This window comes from Podarcis bocagei (assembly GCF_964188305.1).
Source record: "Podarcis bocagei genome assembly, chromosome: 3".
NCBI lineage: Eukaryota > Metazoa > Chordata > Lepidosauria > Squamata > Lacertidae > Podarcis > Podarcis bocagei.
Window position 1 is genome coordinate 54,189,089 of NC_138127.1, and position 25,963 is coordinate 54,215,051.

The 25,963-nt window shown below is 42.4% G+C and overlaps 1 protein-coding gene across 2 annotated transcripts in view; it reads left to right on the top strand.

Annotated features, from left to right (window-relative positions):
- Positions 1-6,572: 6,572 nt before the first annotated feature.
- The window catches only part of TIAM2 (TIAM Rac1 associated GEF 2), a gene marked incomplete at its 3' end in the record, with an annotated part of 125,318 nt that continues 105,927 nt past the window's right edge, over positions 6,573-25,963 (top strand). For both annotated transcript variants that reach the window (XM_081187419.1, XM_081187421.1), the window contains exon 1: positions 6,573-6,735. The remainder of the gene's footprint in view (positions 6,736-25,963) is intronic.

Genomic DNA, 25,963 nt, shown 5'->3' on the forward strand with positions numbered 1-25,963 from the left:
ATGAAGTGTGAGAAAGCTCTCAGTAGATGAATTTCCATTTTCAGGTAGTCCTTTTGCATTTGTATATTTTCCAATAAGAGGAAGGTCTTGTTAGCTCCTGTTAAGCATTCAGTGTCCAGAATCGACAGAATCTGATCTGTGTGTTTCATTCCATCCCTCCTCCCCCATTCCATATGGTACCTGGAGTCTGCCATGTTTTTTTATCCTCACACAGGTTATAGAAATGCTTATAACTTCTTTCAGTCTGAAACAGCAACTTTTTCCCAGGGTTCACCACAACAGAATGGGTGCTTTCCCTTTAGCAATTCCACTGGGCTACCTATAAACTTAAAAGATCAATAAGCAGGTCGTTCTGTTTGCAATGTGTGCTTTTTTTGCTGCTTCCCAGTTTGCTTGAGGATAGTGAGTGCTAGTTGTCGAATCTTATGCAGGTGGGGGTAAGTCTTCTCCGAAAGTATTGGAAATCTTCTCTGAAATAACAGGGGCATCAGATCCAGAATCTATTCTGAAATTAATGCCTGTCCCACCAGTAGCTTATTCTTCTGTGAGGGTTAGTGTCTTTCCAGATTATAAAACTAGCCCTTTACAGCTGCTGTCGCTTTTTGCACCATCTGACTGGGTATGGCATTGGATGGCAAACTGTCCTACTTTGGAACATTTCCCACACTATGCTCCTTTGGCTCGGCAAGGTATGCACCCGCCAGGTATGCTTTCTAAAAGGGTGCCTCTTGTTGCTGCTGGGTGTTTTTTTAATGGCTGGACTGCCTTTTCTGGACTTTCCTTTTTCTGCTTTTGGAGTGACATGAAGAGTCAATTTGCCATTTTCAAAAGGGATGCTGCAACTGCTTCTACTGTTTTGTGAACTAGAAGTCACCATTTCCAGATCAATCCCAAGTTATCTTTTATCCCTCATCTGGACTTTACTTAGATTGCCTTGCCTGCTCTAGTGCTTTGTGAAGGGTTAAGTCCTTTGCATAACAACAAGTTCTTCTTCATCAGCATCAAATCCACAGTTTGCAGTTTGTTCACTTTAATCGTGAAAAAAAAAAGTCATTTCTTTTGGGGATGCAAGTGTGTGGCGCAAGGCACAATCAATCTTAATTGTGCAACCTGAACTTGCCAATGTGACTGAATGCACTGAAGAATAGCAACAGTCTGAAAGTGACTTACAATTGGGGGAGGGGGGAGTGGAATGAGCACACAATCCCTGCCACAATGTCTCTGCATGCATGGGTTCCTCATCAAACCTTTGCACATTCAGCCCAAATGTCTGAAGGGGTCTTCTACATGCTTAGAAGCCTCCACACAATTGTGAACCCTGCAGACACACCCCCTCCTCCCCCCTCCTCAGGCTTTAAGCCCTCTCATGTTCATGCAGATGCCTGAACAGGGCTCTGGTGGTGATTAACTATATAATGACTCTATCCACACATCTGGTTTGCTTGTAATGTAAAAGTTGGGAGGGGGGGTTCCTTTTCTGTTGTCTTGCTAGCATAAAAAAGTAATTTTCTAAGAATGTGAAAACACCAGTTTAGTGGTAAGCTCAAACACACACACAACACAGTGAAAGAAGAGATGAAGAATTCTGCCCAGACGGACAGCCAGAAATAATTTTTTTAATATAAAAGCTCAACTGAAATTAGATCACTTAGTGGTTATGTTGAAGACCAAGATATTCCAATGGAGAGACAGGCTTACCCTCAACACAACACAGTGGCGGGAGTGGTATAGCGGAATAGCAAAACATACATTTGGGATTATGTCATAGAGGGAGGAAAGACACATTAATCTAATCCAGCAGTGGGGTTTCTGTTTTGCCCAAACTTCAGCACACAAAACAGAACAGCCATTTGGGTATTTCCAGACAATTCTCCTTTCTCTCCCAAAAAGTATCATGCCCCTTTCATCTCTCCAACTGGCTACCTCCTAGCAACCTAGCCATTGTTCTTATCCATTTTCCTCACAATGATTTTAATATAGCCACCGTCATTGTGAACTATACCCACTGGGAGTTCTGACAAAGCCTGATTTAAGGGAGTCTCCCAGAGAAATTAAATTAGCATAGGAAACAGAGCTTCTTTCACTTACCGTATTTTTTGCTCTATAACACGCACCCAACCATAACATGCACGTAGTTTTTAGAGGAGGAAAATCCGTAGGCATGCCACCCGTAGGCATTCCCTCCATAACAAGCACAGACATTTCCCCTTACTTTCTAGGAGGAAAAAAGTGAGTGTTATGGTGCAAAAAATACGGTAATTTCTGTTCTCATAATTAGCTTCCTTTGTACAGTTGCCCTCTATAGACTGTGTTTGTATATGTGTGTGCATTATGTTCTGTTCTTCATTTTTTCCTTGACCCTTCAACGTCCAATTTAGCTGGATCCCCCCTTTCTAATAGAGTAGTTGCATTTCACAGGTGCCACTTTACCTTTCGGGGTACGTATGACTGTAAGTCAGTAAAACATGTGTTCCATGTTCTGTGAAAATTCCACCTATCACGTGTACATATGTTGGGGAGGAAGCTGCATTTGGCCACAGATTTTCAGTTCATATGCATTCAGACAAAGAACAGAAAAAAGAAATACATATGCTGTAATTATGTTTGAGAGTGCAGGGGCCTCCCCTCCCCTTCACACATGTATGTAAAATGTTTGGAACAGTCCTCAGGGCAGTTTTGCAGAGTTTGTGATGCCGCGCATTCAAGCAACTTTAACGCCTAGTCGTAATGATCTTACCAGGGGTGCTTCTTTAGACAGCATTGATTATTACTTCACTTCAGAATCTGGTAAGCCAGCCCCACTGGAATTGAGGGCCTTGTGCTTATTTTCTTGAGTGGTCTCTTGGACACCTGCCCCCAAGACCTGCCCTGAATGCACTACTGGCAGCAAGTCAAATGCAATCTACTAACCAAATGTGGCAGGGAGCCTCCCAAAGGTCTCTCCAGTCTCACTAACATTCTACACAGATATGTAGGGTAAATGTGTGGATGTGCCAAGCTATTACAGTGGTACCTCGGGTTACATACGCTTCAGGTTACATACGCTTCAGGTTACAAACTCCGCTAACCCAGAAATAGTGCTTCAGGTTAAGTACTTTGCTTCAGGATGAGAACAGAAATCGGGTGGCGGTGGCGCAGCGGCAGCAGGAGGCCCCATTAGCTAAAGTGGTGCTTCAGGTTAAGAACAGTTTCAGGTTAAGAACGGACCTCCGGAACGAATTAAGTACGTAACCAGAGGTACCACTGTATCTATTTTGTCTCGTTTGTATTGTTTCCTCCCAGCACCTTGTGAGACATTCACCCTATTAGCCTAAAAGCGCTGAGGAGCCAACCTGCTGTCACTGAGAGGCAGGAAAGTTTCCTAGGAAACAGGGTGGAACAAACTGTCAATGCTTTATTTTTATTTTTAAGGTGCAATGGTACAAATCATTCATTTTGCTCATGGAACTTAAGCACTGCAGCCTAAATAATTCAGGATAGACGTTTAACAAGGTGGACAGAATCCAACAGCACAATTCTAAACATTTACACTCAGAAGTAAATACCATTGAGTACAATGTTTATTGGGGCTTTTTTGGTAGAACATGGTTAGAAATGTCAAGATCTAGAGATTACAAATGCAGACCCTCCAAGTGTCCCTATTTTCCAGGGATGTCCCTGATTTAGAGAAGCCGTCCCGGTTTCTGATTTGATCCCGGGCCTTAGGATGTCCCTATTTTCATTGGAGAAAAGCCATCTGAAAGTAATCCTGTATAGGGAAGTTTTTTAAAATAATAATAATACTATTTTATTATGTTTTATAGATGTTGGAAGCAGCCCAGAGTGGTTGGGGCAACACAGTAAAATGTGTCAGGTGTAAATAATAAAATTTTAACTATGGCATGGGATGTCCCTGTTTTCATCGGAGAAATGTTGGAGGGTATGCAGATGACCCCCCATACATCTATACCCCTATTAAAAACTACTCTGAAGTGACTCTTTAATTATTGCAAATGAACTAATGAAAGTTAAGAAGGATGTTATGCACCCACATAAGTAGTCTGTTGCTTTGAGTGCGATGGAGAAAACTGTTCCATGGCCAGCACTGAAATAAAATCCAAATACCAGTTCAGCTGGCTTCCACACATGTAATGAGGGTCAGGATGGGGCCAGCCCAACCAGGAGGTGAGGTGGCTGCCTCAGGTGGCAGGATCCACAGGGGCAGCAGATCCTGCTCTAGCTCTTTATGCCCCCCCTCCCATTGTTCCTGATGAAGATTTTCACTCACCCCTTCTTTCCTGGTTGCGAGGGGAGGGCATCACTTTGCAGTTTGGGGTGGCCCTGGGCAAGGGCATAACCAGGATTTTTGTTGGGGGGGGCAGAACCTCAGATTTGTATTGATTTGTACTGATTTAGGGGGGCAGCCTCCCCCCTTTGACTACACTCATGGCCCTGGGTGAGGATGCCATCTTGCCATTCACCTCCATTTGGGAGGCGGGGCTGTAGCTCATTGGTAAAACATCTGCTTTGCATGCAGAAGGTTCCAGGTTCCCTCCTCAGCATCTCCAGCCCCCTCTTTGAAATCCTGGAGAGCCACTGCCAGTCTGTGTGGACAGTGCTGAGCTAGACAGACCACTGAGATGGGGCTATAAGGTATGGTTACCAGATTTTTTTTCAATGAATCTGGGGACACTTTTTTTTTTGAAGCTGAGTAGCAGCAGGGAGTCAGTAGTGTGGGGATGGTGAGGCAAAAGACCCTGGGCCCAAGCACACATGCATATTGCATAAAGGTGCAAAGCCCTTCTTTCACACCTTGTGAAACATAAATGCACAGTTTTTTAAAAAAACTGGACAATGGTGCCTGCCTGTGGCTCCCGAGCCTCCCCTGATCTGTCAAAAGAAAGGGGGAAGGGGGCAGGTGATCAGGGGAGGCTTGGGAGTCATGGGCGGGCGGCGCGCCGTTGCCCAGTCTTTAAAAAACTCTGCGCATTTATGTTACATAGGGTGTGAAAGAAGGGCTTTGCACCTTGCCCGGCAAAGAAACCATGCACCTTGTGCCTCTCCAGGCCAATGGCCGCCCGCCAGCAACTCCTGAGCCTCCCCCCATCAGTCAAATCAAAGGGGGCAGGAGATCTGTACCACTGGATGTCCCCGGTTCCCCTTTGGCAGTGGCGGCGGCAGCCAGCAGCCCAGAGCCAGCCAGAGTCAACTGTACTACCAGGCTGGCTCCGGGCTGCTGAGGCTGTCACTGCCACGTTTCCCAGGGACAGATGTGCAAATCTGGGGACATTCCGGGACGGAATTTGTCGGGGACAGATTTGCAAATCCGGGGACGTCTGGTAACCCTACTATAAGGCAGCTTCCCAGGTCCCTCAGGCCGCCATATCCCTTAGGCAGCCTTTAATTGTCTCAAGGCCCTTTTGATAGCAATGTGTGTTCAATAGGTGTCGGCGGTCCTATGAAAACAAACTACCTCAGACACACAACATTTCGGAGCGCAGCTCTTGAGGAAGGAAGGAGAAGTCATGCGGCCCCTGCCTGCCTCCCCCCCCTCCTTCTAGGATGGAAAGCCAGGCCTGTCCTCTGCCTTTGGGGCCCTGCTGCTCAGCCTGCCTCCCGCCCCAAGCAAAGTCCTGCTGCCCGGACTGCCCCGCCGCCACAGACAGGCAGCTTCTGCCCTGATATTCGCTCTCCCGCGCAGTGGCGTAGCGTGGGTTGTCAGCACCTGGGGCAAGGCAAGTAATTTGCGCCCCCTAACCCGTGGATTTGCGCCCCCTAACCCTAACCCCCAGATATTGCGCCCGGTGCGGCGGGCCCCCCTGCACCCCCCACGCTACGCCACTGCTCCCGCGCAAGACGTCGAGGAGTGTTAGGTGGCAGCCGCCCGGCAGGGGCGGAGCTGGAGGAGGAGGAGTTGCTCGTGTGTTGCTGTTTGTCGGCTGTGAGGAGCAGAGTCCAGCAGGAGCCCGCGCCCAAGCAGCCGCCCTCCGCGCGCGCGCCGGCCACTTTCCGAGCGACCTCCGAGCATAGGCGCCGACTCCATGGGGCTTGAGGGGGCTCGAGCCCCCTCAAAAATTTTTTTGGGGGGGCTCAGCCCCCCCCAATAATCTCGGGCGGGCGCCCTTCCAGCAGAGCGCCGCCGCCGTCCCCCGCCGCCTCCTCCTCACCTGCTCCTTCGCCAGCCAGCCAGCCGCGCGCCCTAATCGGAGGCACTGCCGGAAATCCCGCGAGAACAGGGGAATCCCGACTGGCCACACCTCCCAGCCAGCCAATCGGCTGGCTGGGGGGGGCGTGGCTTGCCCTATTTAGGGCCGGAGCCACTTTATTTGCATATTCATGAGCTTATTTATTATTCATGAGCTTTCCCGGGCCCCCCCAATATTTTTTCTAAGTCCGCGTCCCTGCCTCCGAGGCGCGAGCAACTCGGCTCCCTCGGCGTTTTCCCATTGGCCGCCTTGCCGCGGGGAGGCCGCCTGCTGCTGCTGCTGCTGCTGCTGCTGGGTCTGTGAGCGGCGCGAGGCGGGGCTGCGTTTGTTTGGGATTTGTACTAGCCCGCCGGGGAAGAGCCCGCGGGGCGGAGAAAGCCGCTTCCCCTCTCGTGGAAAGCGAGGGCGAGCTCTCGAGGGGAGGAGGAAGCCCATTCCAGAGGGGCCGAGTTCTTCTTGTCAGCACACAGAACAGCAGCTCGGAGGCGGACGGCTCAGCTCAGCCTTGCGCGGGTCTCCTCGGAAGGAAACGCTGCTGGCTTACCCCGAGGTAAGGAGGACTAGGCGGAGGAAGGGGCATCCTTCCAGAGGGCTTTTCGAGTGTCTTCCCTTGAATTCGTAAGGCTTGTCCCACCAGCACGTACTCGGGGTAGACCCGCTGAAATTAATGGGTGCAGCCCATCTAAGACCATCGGCTCTAGTGGCTGAACTGATTCGGGTAGCACCCTGAGGCGCCTTCAGAACTTCTCTTGTTTAGGTTGGAGGTGAGCTACGAAGCTCGAAGCCGCCGCCCTCTCCTCAAGTTGCTTTAACACTGCAAAGCTCGGCTTTTGGGCTGTTTTTTTTAAAAAAATGGTTTCCTTCTGGAAGGTGGCGGAGTGTGAAAACTCTACTGGGATAGACGTATGTCTCCCGCCTCTTGTTTGCTCCGGCGTAGACCCGCTGAAGAAGACAACAGGTTTACTTTCCTGGGATTGAGTCCCAGCCGTGGTGCATTTGCTTGATGCTTGGTAATCACTTCAGCTGCGAGAGTTTTGCTTGACTAGGCGGCGCCCGTTCTAATCAAATGAATTCTTCCTTCTGGAACTTGTAGGGGAACCCTATTCAAGTTTAATCAGAAGCAACTCAAGCCCCACAATGTTCGGTGGGATTTGTTATCCAGCGCGTGTGTTTAGGATTGCAGCCTTAAGGCTGTGTGGTCGGCTATTTAAGGCATGAGCACAAATCTTTTTTGGAGTGGGTTTCTGATCTGCTCACAAGCTAGCCTGTGGTCTAGTTGGTAGAATCTGTGCTGTGGAAAGTTGTGGAAATACTGCCATATTTTTAATGCGTTTCTAAATTGTGTGCTAACCTACTAGTCCAGGAGGACAACGACCTCCTATGCGACTCTGCCCTTGGCATGTCATTGATATTATAACACCTGTTTTAGTTACCCACCTTTTTAAAGCATTTAACTCTTAATCGGAGTGATCATTGATTTCCAGCATGGATCTAGAGAGCAGTTATTAGCCCACAGCAATTCAGAGTACAAAGATAGGAACTTGTGTGTGCGTCAGCAGAGAGCATTAGCCTGGCTACACACCCCATAACAGCCAAGCTATCTTGTGCATTTATTTATTTTTTTCAGAAGTTTCTATACTGCCAATATTAAGGGAGAACAACATGGTAAAATACAATAACATCCCAACAATAAAACAATTACAAAAGGCACCACCATAGCTGGATTAGTTAAATTTTCTGTAGTTTTGTGTTTCTGAAGTTATTTTGAACTACATTTGAATTCTTAAGTTCTTGTTTCAAAATGTTTCTGTGTGCGTATGCTTTCTTTGGTGCCCGTCACAGAAAGGCACGCCTACCAGAGTGTCTGGATAATTTCACTGCAGTTCTTTAATCAGAAAGCATCCAAGAGGATACTAAAAATAAGCATGGTAGTTGTTATGAAAATGTTTCTGAACTTTTGCTGCTGGAGGTCCTGGCTGGATGTGCTGTACAAATACAGTAACTCATAATAAATATTGCTTTCTTCTTGAAGTGTTTAATAGCTTTCCTGCGTAGTACTGAACATGCAAAAAAGAAAAGAAAAGAAAAGAAAAGAAAAGAAAAGAAAAGGGGAAAGCTGCTAAGCAAGATTGTCTCCAAGTCTTTGGTTTGCTTGTGGAGCTGTTATTAAACAAAGGCTAGAGGCAGATAATAGGTGCTTTTCGCCCCTAGGGGGTGGGGAGATTGTTGCCCATGGTATATACTCTCATCCTAGTTTTGCCTTTGGTAAACTAGTTCAGTATGGTTCTCATATCTATCTATCTATCTATCTATCTATCTATCTATCTCTATCTATCTACCTATCTCTCTCTCTCACAGCAGCACCAGTGGGACAAAGAAAATATGTACACCATCCAGACCACTGTCCCTCTCAAACTGCTTTCAACTCTTCTAAAAATTGTCTCTGACCTCTCCCTGATTTACAGATGCACTGGGGTTAGAGGAGTAGATTAATTTTATACAAAACAGACCAAAGCTTAAAACTAGGAATACAGGAGACTGAAAGAAGTTTGTTACAGAAATGTAGCTTTGGGAAGTCCATATGTCTGGGATACTTTGTAAAAAAAAGTATCCCTATCTTTCTTGAAAGAGAGTGGAACTAGAAACAAAGGTGTTTGCTAGCTACATGCTTTTGGTAACAAAGAATGATGATGAGAGGGAATGGTGGATTCATGGTTTAGGACATGGGTTATTAAAGATGCCCCTTCACACTCCTGAATCTTTGGAAATTGGCCTTTATCTGAAGACGTGGAGCCTTGCACTAAATTCTGTGCAGCTGGAGCTCTTGCTGAGCTGAAGGTTCTACAAACCCCAAGCACTTGCTGCTGGTGACACTTGTAATTATTAAGTCATCTGAGTGTTGTGATAAGGCTATTATTCACAAATAAGATGTGGCTGCCACGTCCAATTTCTCCCACTCATGTATAGTGTCTCCCTTCCCCCAGCTGCTGTGGTGGGTGACCTACTTATTAAAACAAGAGGCACCTGCTTTTAATTCCTTTCTTGAATTTAGGATTCTTCATCTTCTGTACTTCAATACTTTTTAAAATAAAAAAATCTGTATATTATACTAGAATAGTCTTTTATTTATTTAAATCATTTCTATACTGCTTTACATTTCTGAAAGGAAAAATCTCTAAGCAGTTTGCAAACAGAACATGACAAAATATCATTTTTTTTTGTTAAACAATAAAATCACTCGTAGTAGTCTGCCAAAATTTGTAGAGATTACTATCTTTTAAAAAACGCTACAGCAATGGGTAAATGTTTTAAATGTCAAACAAACTTGTAAGGAGAATTTTGGATTTAGCAATGGGAAATAATTTTAATCAAACTTGTGACCTTGGGTTATGTGTATATGACTTCCATTGGTTTTGAGATGGTATCTTGATGGTATGAAAGTATAAGGAGTCTCTGCAGTGACTTTGTGAATGCTGTTTTTCTTGCTCCACCCAGAGCTCTGCTTGAAACTAAATAAACCTGTTCATCAATGCTTATCGTGATGCTTTTTGGTTTTCTGCATAAAGATGCATGCAATATACAGTAAGCTACTGGGAATCGTCATAATGGCATGGTTATCAAGCAAGCACATCCTATAGGTGTTAAGTGTGTTTGATGCAAATCATCTCTTGCACTGAGATTATTTCATAGTCCACTTACTTTGGTTCTTGAAAACATTCATACTGTGTAACCATGGAAATGCATATTCTCTTTCGAAAGCTATTTGCAAGTGCCACACGAGCAGGAATAATTAGCTACTAACCATTTACCAGTTGTAAATAGGTTTATTTTCTAGTGCATCAATTAAAAGTGTCTTTGTTCCATCTCTTTTTAATGAATATTAGTTATAAAAAAGAACATATTCGCACTCACTAGTTATAAAGTAAAAGTGAACAGATTTAAGCATCTCCCATGGGAAAAGTTAGCTATAAACATTGCAATACTACTTAAGCATTGAATAGTCCTGTCTTATGTGTTCTCATGTTACTCCCTGAGAAACTTGGATCATTTTTTAAAAAACAAATTACACTAAACCTGAATAATCTAGATTCTAGAGGCTCTGGACTCCTGGATAATGCTGCTTTCCATATTACCGTTTTATATTACTGTTTACATAGTACTAACTATTTATGTAGGGACGCGGGTGGCGTTGTGGGTTAAACCACAGAGCCTAGGACTTGCTGATCAGAAGGTCGGCAGTTTGACCTGTGATGGGATGAGCTCCCGTTGCTCGGTCCCTGCTCCTGTCAACCTAGCAGTTCGAAAGCACGTCAAAGTGCAAGTAGATAAATAGGTACTGCTCCGGCGGGAAGGTAAACGGTGTTTGCGTGCACTGCTCTGGTTCACCAGAAGCGGCTTAATCATGCTGGTCACATGACCCAGAAGCTGTACGCCGGCTCCCTCGGCCAATAAAGCGAGATGAGCGCTGCAACCCCAGAGTCAGCCACGACTGGACCTAATGGTCAGGGGTCCCTTTACCTTTTATCTATGTATGTAGCACTTTGTAGGATAGGAAGTGTTGGAAAGATGGGCCCCTGCCTAAGGGAACTTACAGTTTATATTATGAAGAAAGAGATGACTAAAGGGAAAGGTAATGGGGGACAAATCTGTATGATTACATGTAAACATACTAGAAAGCATGGTTATAGTAGCAGAGGAGAGGAGAGGCAAAGGTTCTGTGGAAAACACTGTTTTTTTAGGTTGGCTTTGAAGAAAGAGAGGGCAACCTGTGAGTGTCTTCCAGGCACAAGACAATGGAGAAGTCATTTAAGGGAGAGAGAAACCATTCAGGAGGCTGAAAGTGGTAGAGTTGAAGGCACTAAGGAGGACAAGGATGTATGGACACAGAGGTGGGCAAGACCACTAAAGACTTTGAAAGTAAGCTTTAAGGAGCTTCTAAAGATTATAGGACAGATTGGAAGCCAGTGTTAGGAATGGAGGGGGAGTGTCACATGGTGTGTATGATGACAGTATCAGTGTGAAAATTTAAGTTGTGCATTGTTACAGTTACCTACAGTATCTCTTGGAAGGCAGTATGTGAAGTAGAGTGGAAATTTCCTAAGTGGCTGGGCAATCCCTGCATTATGGGGCTTCCAGTGCACAGAAGTGGTGGCATCCATGTGAACAGAGTTATGTTTGAGTAGGTCCATACTCTCCTCTCCTCCACCCCCTACCTTGTTAGCCTACCTCTTTATGGCCCCTTTACACGAGCTGATTCACAGGACATAGACCCATATGAATAGCAGTCACACGTCTGGACTAGCAGTGGCTTATCTAAGTAATGACCCATAAAATCATGTGCGAACTCACTTTCTTTGTAATATTTTCACCACTCAGGCTTGTGGATTGTGCTCTTATGCTAAATAATAAAGGCTGCACACCAAGAAGTTAGACCTGTTTCGTCTATTGTGAAAAATGTAAGTTAGTCTCTCATCTTTGTAGCTATCAGAGCAATAACAACTTAGCTTGCCCAAAAGGAAATTCCTACTCTGCAGAAAGAGGGAGAGTGGCCAAGAGAGGACACACATCATTCTAATTAATTGAGTCACTTTGCATCATTAGGATACTACAGGCACATGTGTTTTTCTCTTACAATTCTGGAATTACAGAGTTTGCTCAAAAACAGAAAGGTGGTGATTAGCACTGGAGTGTGGACTGAACCCATATTACTCCATGTAGTATTTTAAATACAGTGGAAGCTCGGGTCGCAGACGTAATCCGTGACGCATGCACGAGCAGCAAAACCCGGAAGTAACCCTTTCCGGTACTCCGGGTTTCCCTGAAAACGTGTAACTCGAAGCGTCTGTAACCCAAGGTACCATTGTATATGAAGGGAAAATATTTATTTGTTTCCACATGTTGTGAATTGCCATATTACCTGTAAACATGACAAAAGCTTTGACCTTGTCTCACTTGCAGCAGAGGATACCTATTTGCTTGAACCATGCAAAAGATCTTTATGTAACCTATTCTCTAATTTCCATATGAAATTGAATACTCTCATTTTTTGGGAAGGTTGACTTTTTTGTTTTTTCTGTATCTGCCCTGCATCACTGAGATTTGGTATTTCATTAATTATATTTGCAATGCAATGCAGCTTCAAATTTCAGCTTAGCCACAGCAATATGGCTGAGTAGGTATACTATACAAAATGGCTCTGCATCTCACACTCCAAACATGTTTGCTCTGGGTGGTTTCCTTCAGCAAACTCCTTAAGTGGAATTGTCAGATGAACATCCTGAAATATCTATATTGGCATTCCCAGGAGCCCTGATTACTTGGTAGATGTCTGATGGTTGTGCATACAGATCTGTCACTTATACTTTGTATTTGCCAAAGGAAAGACTAGCACAACATTAGTGTATCTGTGGCAAACATGAATGCTGCATAAAGTGTGGAACCACTCCTTAGTCTTGTGCTTGATCTGCTGTTAGAGAATGAAGCATAATCTCCATTGTGATATATAAGATACATATTGGCTGAAATAATACTTTTTGAGTACTGGAGACAAAATAGGAAATTTATTCTAGAGTTTCTGCTTTTGATCAGCCTCTGGGCTCTCAAGAACTATTTCCAAAGGATGCACACACATGGATGGGCATATTGCTGTGTTGCCAGATTTCTGCCCACTTGTATTTCCATGCAGGCACTGGTGGTTTGCTGTTCGCCAGGAGCAGGCACTGTGTGATCCATGATAGTAGCTTCTAGAGCTGCAAAGAAGAAAACAGGATAAATCACTTAGAGGTTTTAACAATTAAGCAGTAGAAAGACCTTTCAAACAAACAAACAAACAAACAAACAAACAAACAAACAAACACAGACTTAGTGAATTCTTAAGACCAGAGTAATTATTCATATAAAGTCTGAAATCAGTTATTCATTTTATGTCTGATTCAGACCTAAAAAAAATGATGTCATGATTGTGGAAATAGCACCACACTGATACCTCTGTAGTGACAATTTGCTTACCAGGTAATATTGTATCCAGGAATGGTTGAGCAGGCATCTATGGAGGAGAGAAACACTGGTTTCCATGCATGAATCTGTCCTTAATAATCAGTATATTTTATAAGTTCAAAGATTTGACAAAAGTTAGTTCAGAAAATATATATCAGTTTGGGACTCAAAGTGGAAGAAACCAATCTGCATTTTACGTGCATTTCTGATGTATTAAGAGTTAATTACTGTGGTACCTCGGGTTACATACGCTTCAGGTTACAGACTCTGCTAACCCAGAAATAGTACCTCAGGTTAAGAACTTTGCTTCAGGGTGAGAATAGAAATCGTGCGGTGGCAGCGCGGCAGCAGCGGGAGATCCCATTAGCTAAAGTGGTGCTTCAGGTTAAGAACAGACCTCCGGAACGAATTAAGTACGTAACCAGAGGTACCACTGTATGCATCTCCCTTCATGTGTTGGCATGAGTTTTCTCCACCCTTGGGGGACCTTGTATCTCCTAGGAGAAGTGCATTGCTTCCCCCTTTAAATGTAATACTAGAAGCATGAATAGTGATGCACTGAGTCAGTTACCTATCTGCTTTTTGTGTCATCAAAAGAGATTCCCATTTCCTTTGTAGAAGTATGGTGTGTGACTGCTTTGGCGTATGCTGATGTTAGTTGTAGTGAACGAAAAGACCCTGATGTCAGTGGTCAGATAAGGGTTTATGTGTTTGTGGGATGTGTGTTTATTCTATGTGGTGCAACCTTATCTGGAGTAAAGACAGAAACTAGCACAATTTCTAGCAATGAGGTGATAACTTTGTAAATGGTATCAGGACGTGGGTATGATTTCTGTTTTTCCTAAGAGAGTTACTTTTTTTGAAATCATGTGTGCTTTGTAATATGTATGTGATGTTTCTGTCCTATAGTATTTATTGAGTGTGTGTGTGTGTTTATAGAGGCCTCTGAATTCTACTGTGCAGAACATTTTATTTAAATAATTGTGAACCTGTAGGGTCATCTAGGGTAATGTTTGCTTTTTGAATAGTTTGGGCGTCTTTCATTGTTTGCATCTATTGTTACCAACAGGGGGGCTAACCTGAGCAGAAGATCAGGGGTGCAATGACAAAAGAAAATAGATGTTCAAGGATTCAACCTCTGAGTAAGAACTTATATAAGAACTTATATACCCAAGAGTACACAGAATTGCAGTGTTGAAATAGCCTTCTATGGCCATGGTCTGGCAGGTTTTGGGTTACTAGTTTCATTGGGATAAATAATGATGATGATGATGATGATGATGATGATAATAATAATAAATAAATAAATAAATAAATAAATAAATAAATAATAATAATTTATTATTTATACCCTGCCCATCTAGCTGGATTTCCCCAGCCACCCTGGAATGTATGGAAGCAAAATTCTAATCTTGAACTGTTGAGCTTTAGCACATAGTAAAAGTGCAGTCATGTGTATACAGGTGTAATTAGGCATTTTTGCTGCTCTTTGCTTTTTAAAGTTGTGTGAAATTTGTGTATTTAATTGAGGCCCTTTTTTGGGGGGTTTTTTATTGTTTTTTTAAAGGAAGCTGTTCTTTATCTCCATCCATGGAAACTGTGTGTTGTGGAATGCATTGCTGTTCTTGACAAGATGCTTTCTGACCTCTGGCTAAGCAATAAATACAATGAAAAATACCATTTGGAACTGGGCATTTTGTTGACATTTCCAGGGCATAAGAAATCCATTTTGATTTTCTAGTTATATTTTGTATAGTTTTTATTAATTGGCAGCATATTCCAAGAATAGTGGCTTATTTAGTGGTTTTATTGTAAAGTACAGGAAACTTTTAAACCGAAGACAAAGCAGATTTCAGTCAACAGCTGAATACAGTTATTGACCTTTAAATAACCACATCCTTTTGTATTTACATATGTGTATATGAATATTTGAGTTGGGCTCTCTAATATCCACAAATAAAGTGTCTATCCTCCTGCCACATTCTATCCATATGGTTACATTTCCTTCAACTTTGCTGCTATAAGATTCTAATTACTCTGAGAAGACTGGCCGGAAAAGAAGAATTAATTTTATTAAACAATGTAGCATGGGCAGACGAATAATTTACTTTGGTTGTGATGGTTAGCATATAGGGCGGGTTTTGTTTATTTTAGAATTCAGAATTTGTTTTTACAAGAACTGGAGTGAGGGGAAAACATGGTGGGGTTGTGCTTTAATGTTACAAAGATTTTGCAAAGAAGGGTGGTCAGTCTTACTAATTACACTAGAGTCCATTTGCATTTTGCAATTGCGGTGTTGCTCCTTTCTTCCACTCAGGCAATGTGAAAAGCTGCAGGTCTGTGGGTAGAGACCATACAGCAACTCCACCCCCCACCCAAGTTTGGGCAATATCTTCCCCTCTCCCAGTTATTTAGTGTTTTCATTTGCCTGATTTCATGCCATGGTTCATTTCTTCTGGATTACAACAGATTCCTCCATGCATTTCTGAAACGTTGCGAAGTGCATGAGATGTGTGGCCAGTTGCTGAACAATTGTGATCCCCTCTGACATTTTGCTGATCAAACATTAGCCACACATACTTCAGACAAATGCATAGGGCATGCCAGTTTTGCTTCAGCTACTTTTAAAATCTTGGTATTTGTTTATACAGGAATTCCTAGCACACCCATCAAATGGTTCCAGTTTTATTTTCACAGAGAGTTACTGTTTCTTGTGACTCTGCCCATGTATCAAAATCTATAACTAAATGGGATTTTGGAAGCCAGATAATGAATAAAATGTAAGGTTCTCCGCAAGGAAAATGAAATTATGCTTAGCATGTTGTTGGTTTAATAAACCAAGCATGTTTGAAAAAATAATATAAATCACAATCATAGCATAGTTTGGGGGGGTACCAAGTGTTATAGATGGACAAAAGTACCAGAGGTTTCTCCATTATTAACACAGTTCAACATTCTTTGCCTAGAAAACTCGTTGGAATTCACAGTCTGTAATTTGGCATAAAAATTGAAGTAAACCCCAGATGCTTTGGGGAGCATATTGAATATTTCTCAAAAGTAATGAATGGTTCTATTTCCCCCTTTTCTTTTTTTAAATAACCAAACCCATAAACCACACACATGTATTTTCACATTTATATCTTTCTCCTTCGCACATATTTTCATGGCCTGTTGTTCAACAGCAAGCAATCAGCAGGTCAGAAAGCATTAAAAATAGTTCACATACTAGGCATGCGAGTTATATGCCCACAGTGTATTTGACTGTGCCTACACCTGTTCATAGTCAGTATATCATGTACAGCAATGCTTAAATAATTAGGAATATGCATTACTTTCCATTTAGCATAGGCAAATGCTCTGAAGCACTGTGTGAACTGTGTAGCTTTGTTCCAATTATGCACTCTCATGCACTAATTCAGCAGCACTGCACAACACAGGTGATTATTCTGATGCACAAAATGCAATCCTTTAAAAAGAGGGGGGACCCTTCCAAGTAGCAAACAATTTCTTCAGTGTTAATCTGTGCATACATACTTATACAGGCTACCCCCAATATTAAGGAGAATAGGGTCACTGTTTCCAGCTCTGTGCTGTAGGGCTAGGGTGCATGGGCTGTTAGGGAAGTTAGTACCTTTGGTGGGGACACATCGTGCTTCTTTTGTATTAGTTTGCTCACCTTTGATCCCCATTCTGCACGTAGCTCAGGGGTCAGCAAACTTTTTCAGCAGGGGGCTGGTCCACTGTCCCTCAGACCTTGTGGGGGGGAGCGGGCTATATTTTTTTTGGGGGGGTGAACGAATTCCTATGCCCTACAAATAACCCAGAGATGCATTTTAAATAAAAGCACACATTCTACTCATGTAAAAACACCAGGCAGGCCCCACAAATAACCCAGAGATGCATTAAAATAAAAGGACACATTCTACTCATGTAAAAACACGCTGATTCCTGGACCGTCCGTGAGCCGGATTTAAAAGGCGATTGGGCCGGATCCAGCCCCCGGGCCTTAGTTTGCCTACCCATGACTTAGCTCTTATATGTGGCTCCTAGAAGCTGCCAGCCTGTGATGGCGGCCACACCCTGGGAATAGATTTGGCTGGATAAACCAAGTGAGGGTAGCCAATGGGTCTCAAACTCTCAGTGTGTTAGGGACTTACCCTGCATGCAAAAACAGGCTCCATTTGAGCAGACAAGACTAATAGTGGCGTCAACAGGCAAGAAGGCAGTTTCTGCACATGCTGTAAAGAAGCAGATGGGGCTTGTCAACCTAGGAAGGTAGCCAATCTAGAAGAAGTAAAACTCTGGTCCTAAACCTCTGCTGCCTTCTGGGATATCTTCAGGAGAAGAAAAGGCTAAGGAGTAAACCCTAAACAAATCCTGAGTCCCTAAGATGGTTGTATTGCTCTGCTGTCCTTTGGACTACATCAGTGAGGCTGATACACACTGCCCAGGCTTGTTCCTTGGGGAGATCACTGTTTCGCAGTGCAAACTGCCAAAAATGCAAAGTCCAACAAAATTGCCTTGCTGACAATTTCATTTTCCAGAAGATGGGAGAAGCAACAGAGGGGTCATCTCTCATGGACCTGGTTCTCACCAACAGGAAGGAACTGATTGATGAAGTGAAAGTACAGGGAACCAGCGGTGCCACCTTGGATAAAATATTGTGGGGCAGGTAAGCCCCACTTCACATAATCAACCACAAGATGCCGCACACACATCCATTTGAATGACAAGGCCTATCAACTGGGGGGTCCCCTCAAATATTTTATTGGGTGGGGGCAAAGGGACCTGAGCCCCTAGGAGTTGGATCCTATGCAGGGAACCTTGGGAGGAAGAGCGCATGTCCTCATTTGCACAAGACAAATATTGCAATCACTTCTGGTTCTAACGTATGAGGTTTTGCTGCTGTGATGTGCTACCCATATATGAGTTTTCCCTCAGATCCAGTTTTAGTTCAGCAGACACAGATAATTAGCCTGCAGTACTACTAATACCTGTGATGCTGAGGGATTCTGATATGGAGGTAACCTTTCCCTTCTCCACATGCTTCCCCTCTGTTGATTTATTTTTAATTCCGTGTGCAAGCTTATTAGTCAGAATATGAAGCACACTGCCATATCTCAGTAAAATAATGTTCAAGTGCATTTTGCATTTAAGTTTTAAACTTTGAAGGTTTAATACAAGGATCCCTAGCCTTTTTGGACCCTGGCACACATTTGAAAATCGAAGAAATTGTTGTGGGTGCCACAAAATGCCCATTTCACAGCAGAAGAAAAGGCAGTACTTGGACCCCCCCAAAAATAGGCAAAATACATATACCCCCCCCCCAAAAAACCAACAACACAGGTAACCCTCCATTCTGACAACCAGAAAAGTGCCCATGGGTGACACACTGAGAATTCCAATTTTAATGTGAGTTATTCTGCTGACAAAACATCAGAAGGCAAAATGTGGGATGATTCTATCCTAATTAAAGCTCATCTCACCACTTTTGTTCTTTAGATAAGTAGTTGTGGTCTGCTTCTAAATATTTTTATATAGATTTTAAAAACGTAAAGGCTTCAACTAGAGTGTAATGAACCAGCTGGGACAGAGGCAACAGTATAGCCTGAACAGCTTTTATACATTTTTCACCTTATATGGAAAGGTGTCTGCAACTTGTCAGGCAGAAGTAATATTTGCAGCTGTTATCACATTCCTTGAAGTCAGAAGAAATAGCTTATTTTTTTACTGATAGAGTAAAGTTTGTTGCATTTGTATGCTGGTTCAGTACTGGTTTGGTACTATCTATGTTACTCTGGACAATTATTATACCTAGGCAAAATAATACCTTTTCATTTCTTAGTGCTCTGTTACTGAATTCTTTCCTTTTCTTAAATAGACAACTGGAGATGGCTCCAGCTATATTCATGATTCTATCTCCAGGGGCTGTTGATATTTCCAAATCCAGTGCACCCTACCAAGCCACTTCGTCAGTAACAACCTACCATTGAGCCAGCCAGCCTTCCCCACTTATCCCTGTTCCATAGGTCCATGATGAAACTGCAAACACATTGTAGCACTCAGTATCGTAGCCTAGTGTGGTACCAAATCCTGCGCAGCCTTTTATTTTTGCCTGTGGTGGCCCCTCACAAAACCCTTTAAAAAATAATTGTAGCCATGTTCATGTGAACTTTGTGTTGTTTTTAGAAAAAAAAATCTCCATTTCAAAACGACATTTCCTGTGTCTACCAAATAACAAACCAGAAGTTCTGTTTGAGCAGTTTCATATTTTCTGCATTATGTTTTAGTCTTCAATTAATATGTAATTAATATAACTAATGCAACTAAACGACAATAAAACCAGAGAGAGTATCCTAGACTTTTCAGATGTGATCCAGCCAAGGCATGTTAAATGTCAATGATTTTGCTTGGCAAGTTAAGCTTGTGTTTTATTTTCTTCCATCCAAATTAATAACCTTAGGAGAACTTTGGGGCAGTGGAGTTGCACCCATTTACCTCTTGAGGAGAAGGCTTGAAATGGGAAATAGTTGCAATACTGTACCCTGCATGTGTGGAAGAGAGCAGAATGCTGACCAGGTCCCTTCTGGCCTTGCTATTCCATGTCCAATGTGAAGTGCTCTTCCTGTAAAATTCATACGAGCTCTCCAAGCTGCTCAGATTTACTGTTAAGTTTCCACCCATGTGATTGAGCATTGCTATTTTAGTAAGTTGAAGTCTATATATAGGAATAGTGGTAAAATTTAAATACTGTGCAAAACTTTGTCTTAAAGATAGAAACCTTTTGAAAAATCGAGTTATAAAAGTAAATGATATTGTATGGAAACCAAATGTAAAAGGATTTCATTTTGGTTTGTTACTAAGCAGATGACTAATGTTTCTGCTGGCACGCAGACCCTATAATTGGAGAATCTAGCATGTAAATGTTTTAAATACCAGGTTTGTTTCTTTTTGATGCATAGAACTCGGAGACTATGATATCCAGGATACACAAATCTGGGTGAAATAGATTCTCTACCATTCAAACTTCCACCGGAGGCATTTTCAATTCACTCCAGTAGGATTTCTGTAAGACAGAACTGAGTTTATGCCCCAGAGTTTTATATGTTGGCACGGCCATTGCAAAAGTGGGAAAGGAGGGGCAGCTACTCGCATCATAACCTTTTAGAGATGTAAGTAAACACATGAAGCTGCCTTATTCTGTCCATCAAATCACAATTTGTCCATCCTAGAGGTCCACAACCCTTTCAGGCCAATGGGTGCATTTGGATTTTTGAGCGAGTGCGGGGTGTGCTTCCCTTTCTGGCCACTTCTGGATCAGCTCCCCACCCCAAAGAGAGAGAAAGAGAGAAAGCACTGGTACACACATCACTTTGCCAAGGCATCTGGCAAAATTTGGATCTAGCAGAATTAATCTGGGCCTTAAAAATTACATAGAGCTGAGAGGGGACATGGGACAGAGTGTTGCTCTTCCAGCTTCCTCCTCCTGGATGCTTTTAAAGGGAAATAAAGATAACCATGAGTGGGTAGAGCTCAGAGGCTTTGAGAGTACTAGGGGCATCTCGAAGATGCCATTGTTTCCACAAGCACCACATTGACAACCACTGTTTTTGCCCAGTGGAATCGGCAGCAACTGTTGTAATGAGTTCTGATATTAGCTGGAGAGCGCAGGAACTGAAGCTGGCACTAAGTTACTCAGCTTGAACTGTCCTGGTTAAGGTATAAGCAGGACTGAGTGTATTGTGAACGTTTGTAAATTTGCCAAGAAAGGTTGAAACCTAGCTTGGAAGACATGAGTACCCTGGGAATCTTGAGGGTGGTCCCCCCCCCTCCATTGCTGCTATTTCAGAAAGCTGATATCCTCTTCACTAAGGGAAGTTGATGTAGGCATGCTAGCAGCATCTTCCAAGACTCAGAAGAGGGATGCGGTGGAATTCCATAATCAGCCCCGCACAGAGCTTTCTCAGTGCTTTCTCTTTACCCAGCTACTCTTCCTTGCTCCTTTGTTTGATTCTTGCCCTCTAAAGTAGGTTTGACCTGATAACTAGTAAATCTAGTTGAATATTCTCTTTCAGTTATTGTTGCCTGGCCTTGAAAATGCATTGTCTGTAAAATTCAGTTATCTGGAAGTTAACAGGTAGGCACAAACTTTGTACCTGGAGAAAGAGCTGCAGGTATGATGAGTGAACAAAGTCAGCTAACAAAGAAATCCTACTGGGCCAACGCAAACAAAATTTAAGGTGTATTAAATGCCAAATCCAAAGTCCTGTTGGGCTCATACTAGCAGGGTGGAATGTCTAGAGGGACAATTGCCACTTCTTTTGGTTCTTCCTGGGGAAAAAAGGATTTCCCTCTCATTGGGGCAATTGGAGGAAAATAAACTTCACCTGCTCTACGACTGCTGTAATTTTTCTTTCTTTCTGGGATGTGCTGATGTACTATTTTGTGGCACATAGTGACAAGAGTTTTCACAATATTTTTAACAAGATTAAGCTCATTCTAGTGGCAGGAATTAGGAAATATTTTGTGCCAGATTAGCTCATGGCTCAGGAAACATCAATCCAAATAAAGTTCCATTATGAAACTTGGAAGGAAAGGTTCAAGCAAAACCATTATTTTTGGATGGAACACTTTTCTATCACTTAAAAAAAAAGCTGACTATTTTTGGGCAGAATTTCTTACTCCTTTAAGGAACCCAACAGAGTTCTGAAACTATTGAAATGGGTAATGAAGAGTACATCCAGATTAGGAACATCTGGTCATAGTAGTATAAAGCAATTAATGGCAGGTTCATTAACCAGCTATTAAAGACCTGGGTTTGGGTGGAGTAGAAGCATGTCTTGGCTTCTACCCTTTTATAGTAAAGTCCTCAACCTGAAAAGTATCTAAGCACATCATAGGCCAAAATGTGCCTCAGGCAGTGACTACCAGTAAGGTGTAAACAGCAGCTATGCAGGCTTCCCGTAGTACATTCTTTCATTATGCAGATGTCCTGTCATTGCACGGATTTTGCATAATCCCATCTTCAAATGACAGAAGAATTTTAAAAAGTAAGTTCATGCTACTTTAAACTGGGCTATGTCCTCAAGCCCCCAAATGTTTAGGTACCTAACATCTGTCAAAAGAGGACAAACCCCCCAACACGATTGCTACGTAAAATTTTATTGTTCAGTTATATTCCGCTTTTTATTCTTCTATGGATATCAAGGGAATATGCTGGTGTTGTTCATTCATGACCTGGCCTGGCCTGGCACTGATTAGACATAGAACTTAGCTGAACTTTAAAGTGGTTGTGTTATAATAGTGGCTGCATAGCATGTGTTAAACTGTGGTGACTACTTGTGCTGCTGCTGGTTTCTTGTAGCCAGTCTGCATGCTAAATCATAGTTTAGTGTTGCAAGAATAAGCCTAGGCAAGCTTTGGACTCACAAATTCCCCCTCCCACAAAAGGAGAAATTCAGAAACTTTAGCTTGTAGCTGACATTAATTGAAACTTTTCATGTTGCTCAAAAACTTCTAACTCTGGTAAATCTTATCCATAGTTTGTTTGAAAGAACCCAACTTCAAACCATGGGTTATGTTACTGGCTTGTTTAAACATTAATCTGGCTTGTTAACATTAATCAGTTTGGGTTTCAGTTCAGACAACATGCAAAACTAGCTAACAGAAATTGGAAGGGAAAGCTTCTGAATGCCTCTTTGCAACTACATCTACAGAAAGGGGAGAATAGAGGACCCCAGCCATTGTTGCAGCTTGTTCTTTCCACACTAAACAATGGTTTAGCATTATGTCTGAACATGACCAAAATTTAGTAGTCATTCCAGTGTGATCTCCTTTCTGTAGCATTCCAAGTGACTGCAGCAGAAGGATTTGGATAATGTTTTGCGTATTGCATAGTTGGGGGCAGTAAATTACTGCCTCCCTGCGCAGGTACATCAATCATGTAGCAAACTTTTTAAAGCAGCTGCCTCTTGGTTCTTGCCTGGGTAGTCTCTTTTGACCTGGAGTCATCAAGTTCTGTTTGAAATATTGGGAACATATGAATCAGTGAGACATCACCTTTGCGTGTCCTTCAAGGGAGTTAAGGCTCAGGTGTGGAATAATGGCATCACATTGCTACTGCATGCAATATATTACAACTTTGATAGGAAATGATTTTATGATCCTTTCCCCACACAAAGATAGCTTTGTGTAACTAAGATACAACATGAAGCATCCCTTATGTGTAACAGGTGGGACAGTTGTTTTCCCTGAGCAATTTTGGTTTTTTAGGCTGCTATTTGTCGTGTCTCTTTCCTTAACCAATCACTCTGTTACCGCGGAGTTGCTGTTTGCACCAGGAGTGGTCAGCATCTTGTCATGGAAAATCAGGCACTGCAATGAACTTATGCATGGTATATGTATTTTCATTGAACTCTATTGCTTTGGCAGCATAAATGTAGCTTTAAGCAGATGTAACTATTACTTATGCTTAATAAAAGTTACTTCATTGTGTGTTTCCCTTAGACATTCTAAACATAACTTATTATTGGTGTTGTTCCAGGTCTGTTAATTGGATTTCTGCTAATAAATTTTACACATTCTTCATTTATAGCTCTCCAGCAATTTTAATTGAAATCAGTTTCTTTTCTGGTTGCATTTGAAGACAAGAATTCCAATGTTGTAATGTCCTGTTTTGTACAATGTTGTAATGGTTGGAATCTTGGGTATTTGATCAGCTTCCACTATGAAACAAGGTTGTTTTGCTTTTGAGGAAGTGTCCGACACAAATGCAAACAGTCTTGTTATAATAGCTGGGAACAAATAATCTCTTTCAAATCTTATTGCTCATGCTTCCTTTTGGGTGTGATTTCCAGTTTGGTGTTGATATATGCTAATTCTGTTTTGCCTTGTATTATTGAGACAGGAGTTCTACTTCTTAATGAAATTGTGGGTAATTTGTTTTTGAATCCTTCTGGAATAGATACTGGGTCCAAAGCACGGAAATTAATTGTTCACATTGAAAATTAGATTTGATTCTCCATGTGTTACCCTTTTGAGCTTAGTATATTTCAAGAACCTTCCTCACAAATGCTTAATAGATAGAATCTTTGATTGGTTCAGCACCAAGTAAGAACTTTGACTGGCAAAATACTTGTAGAACCTCAATCATTCAACAAGGGATGAGCTAGGATTGACAGTTCATGGATCACTAAAAACAGAAGCTGTTCCTACTCTATATAGACAGCAAGGCTGTATTACTTGGCCCCAGTCCAAGACCTGAAGAGCTTTAGGATGCTTTGTAAGGAGCTGGCCCCAACCTGTCCCCCATCTGAAAAAGTTTCCTATGAAGCACAGCTATTCCATGTGAGAAACAGAAAAGCAGTGATGCAGTGTTTATGATATATATGTGAAAATTGTATTTTTCAGTTGAGTATTGAATGGTATGAGTGCCCATATGCCTATTTATAGGAAGGAACAGTTAGCTCAGTTGTCATTATCAGCTCCATGCTGTAACCAAGGTCGCAGGTTCAATCCCCAGAGGACCACCTGCATATTTATGCATTGCAGGAGGTTGGACTAGAAGACCCTCGGAGTCCCTTCCAACTCCACAAATCTAGGAGTCTACTGAGCTCTGCCCTGCCACAGCCAACCCCACCCCTTCTATCCATAGGGGTGTGTTTGAATAGAGAGGGTGCATGTGCTGCATGCTTGCAAGACAGTGTTCTTTTGTTTCCACCCAACATGGGTTCACAAGTCACCCCTTGTACTGTCTTATTGAATAAGGAAGTCTTCACTTTGATGCAAGGCGTTAATAATTCTGTGAGCAAATACCTTGTGATACCCATGATCTTGGGCTATCTTAGAGCTAGCTTAATCTTTGATCCTGAAAAATAATAGCAGCTTCTGGGAAGCTTTTATTTTGATGTCTGGATAGCCAAGTGATGTTCAACATCTAAGTGATGTTGGAATACATGCTTTCTTCCCCTAGGCAACTTTATAATGAAAGAAAGAGCACATTTATTTAATCCATGATTTTTTTGTACCATAGTAGTCTTCTACATCCCCAGAGTTCTCTTTGATGGCAGACAGGCAGTGGTCAGGTGCCTCTGCTGTTACCATGTGATGCCTTTTAACACCAATGCTCTGTGATAATTATCTCTATTAAGTAACCTCCAAAAGCAATTTTTTAAATGTCCTCATAATAGTTTGTGCTTCACTCCCTCCAGGAATTTGAAAGAAACTTATGATTTTAAAATAGACCTACTCTTCTTTCACTCTAGAACTGTTGTAAAAAATAAATATCTAGTACAACAAGGTACTAAATTCGGGGAAGAAGAAGCAGAAACGCAGGCTTGTTAATTTCAGTTTCATATGAATTGCATCCAGAAATATTGCATGTTTTTCCAACTGGAAAGTGACTTGGTAGGGATGAAAAACGCCATTTAGCTGTTTAAAGATTTATCATTCAAGCTGCTTTATTTAGATAGTGAAGCAAAGTGGTGTTGTCTTCAGTTTAGTCATTACAAACAAGGTGATGGAGAAGAAGACCAGAGGGAGCTGGTTGCCTTCTAGGAAAGAGCAATGATGATAGTTTTGAGAACTGAGTTATGGGCACACTGTCCATGTAAAGTGTGAGCAGGTCATGTATGTCCAGCACAATGTGGAGGCTTAAACTGAATTTGAGTTTTCTTTCTGTATATCCCGCCACTGCATATGGGAGTATCCTGAAAAGGACTTAAGGCCTTTCCCTCTCTTTATAAAGACTTGGTAAATGTTGCCATTCCTGGACTATCCAGCTC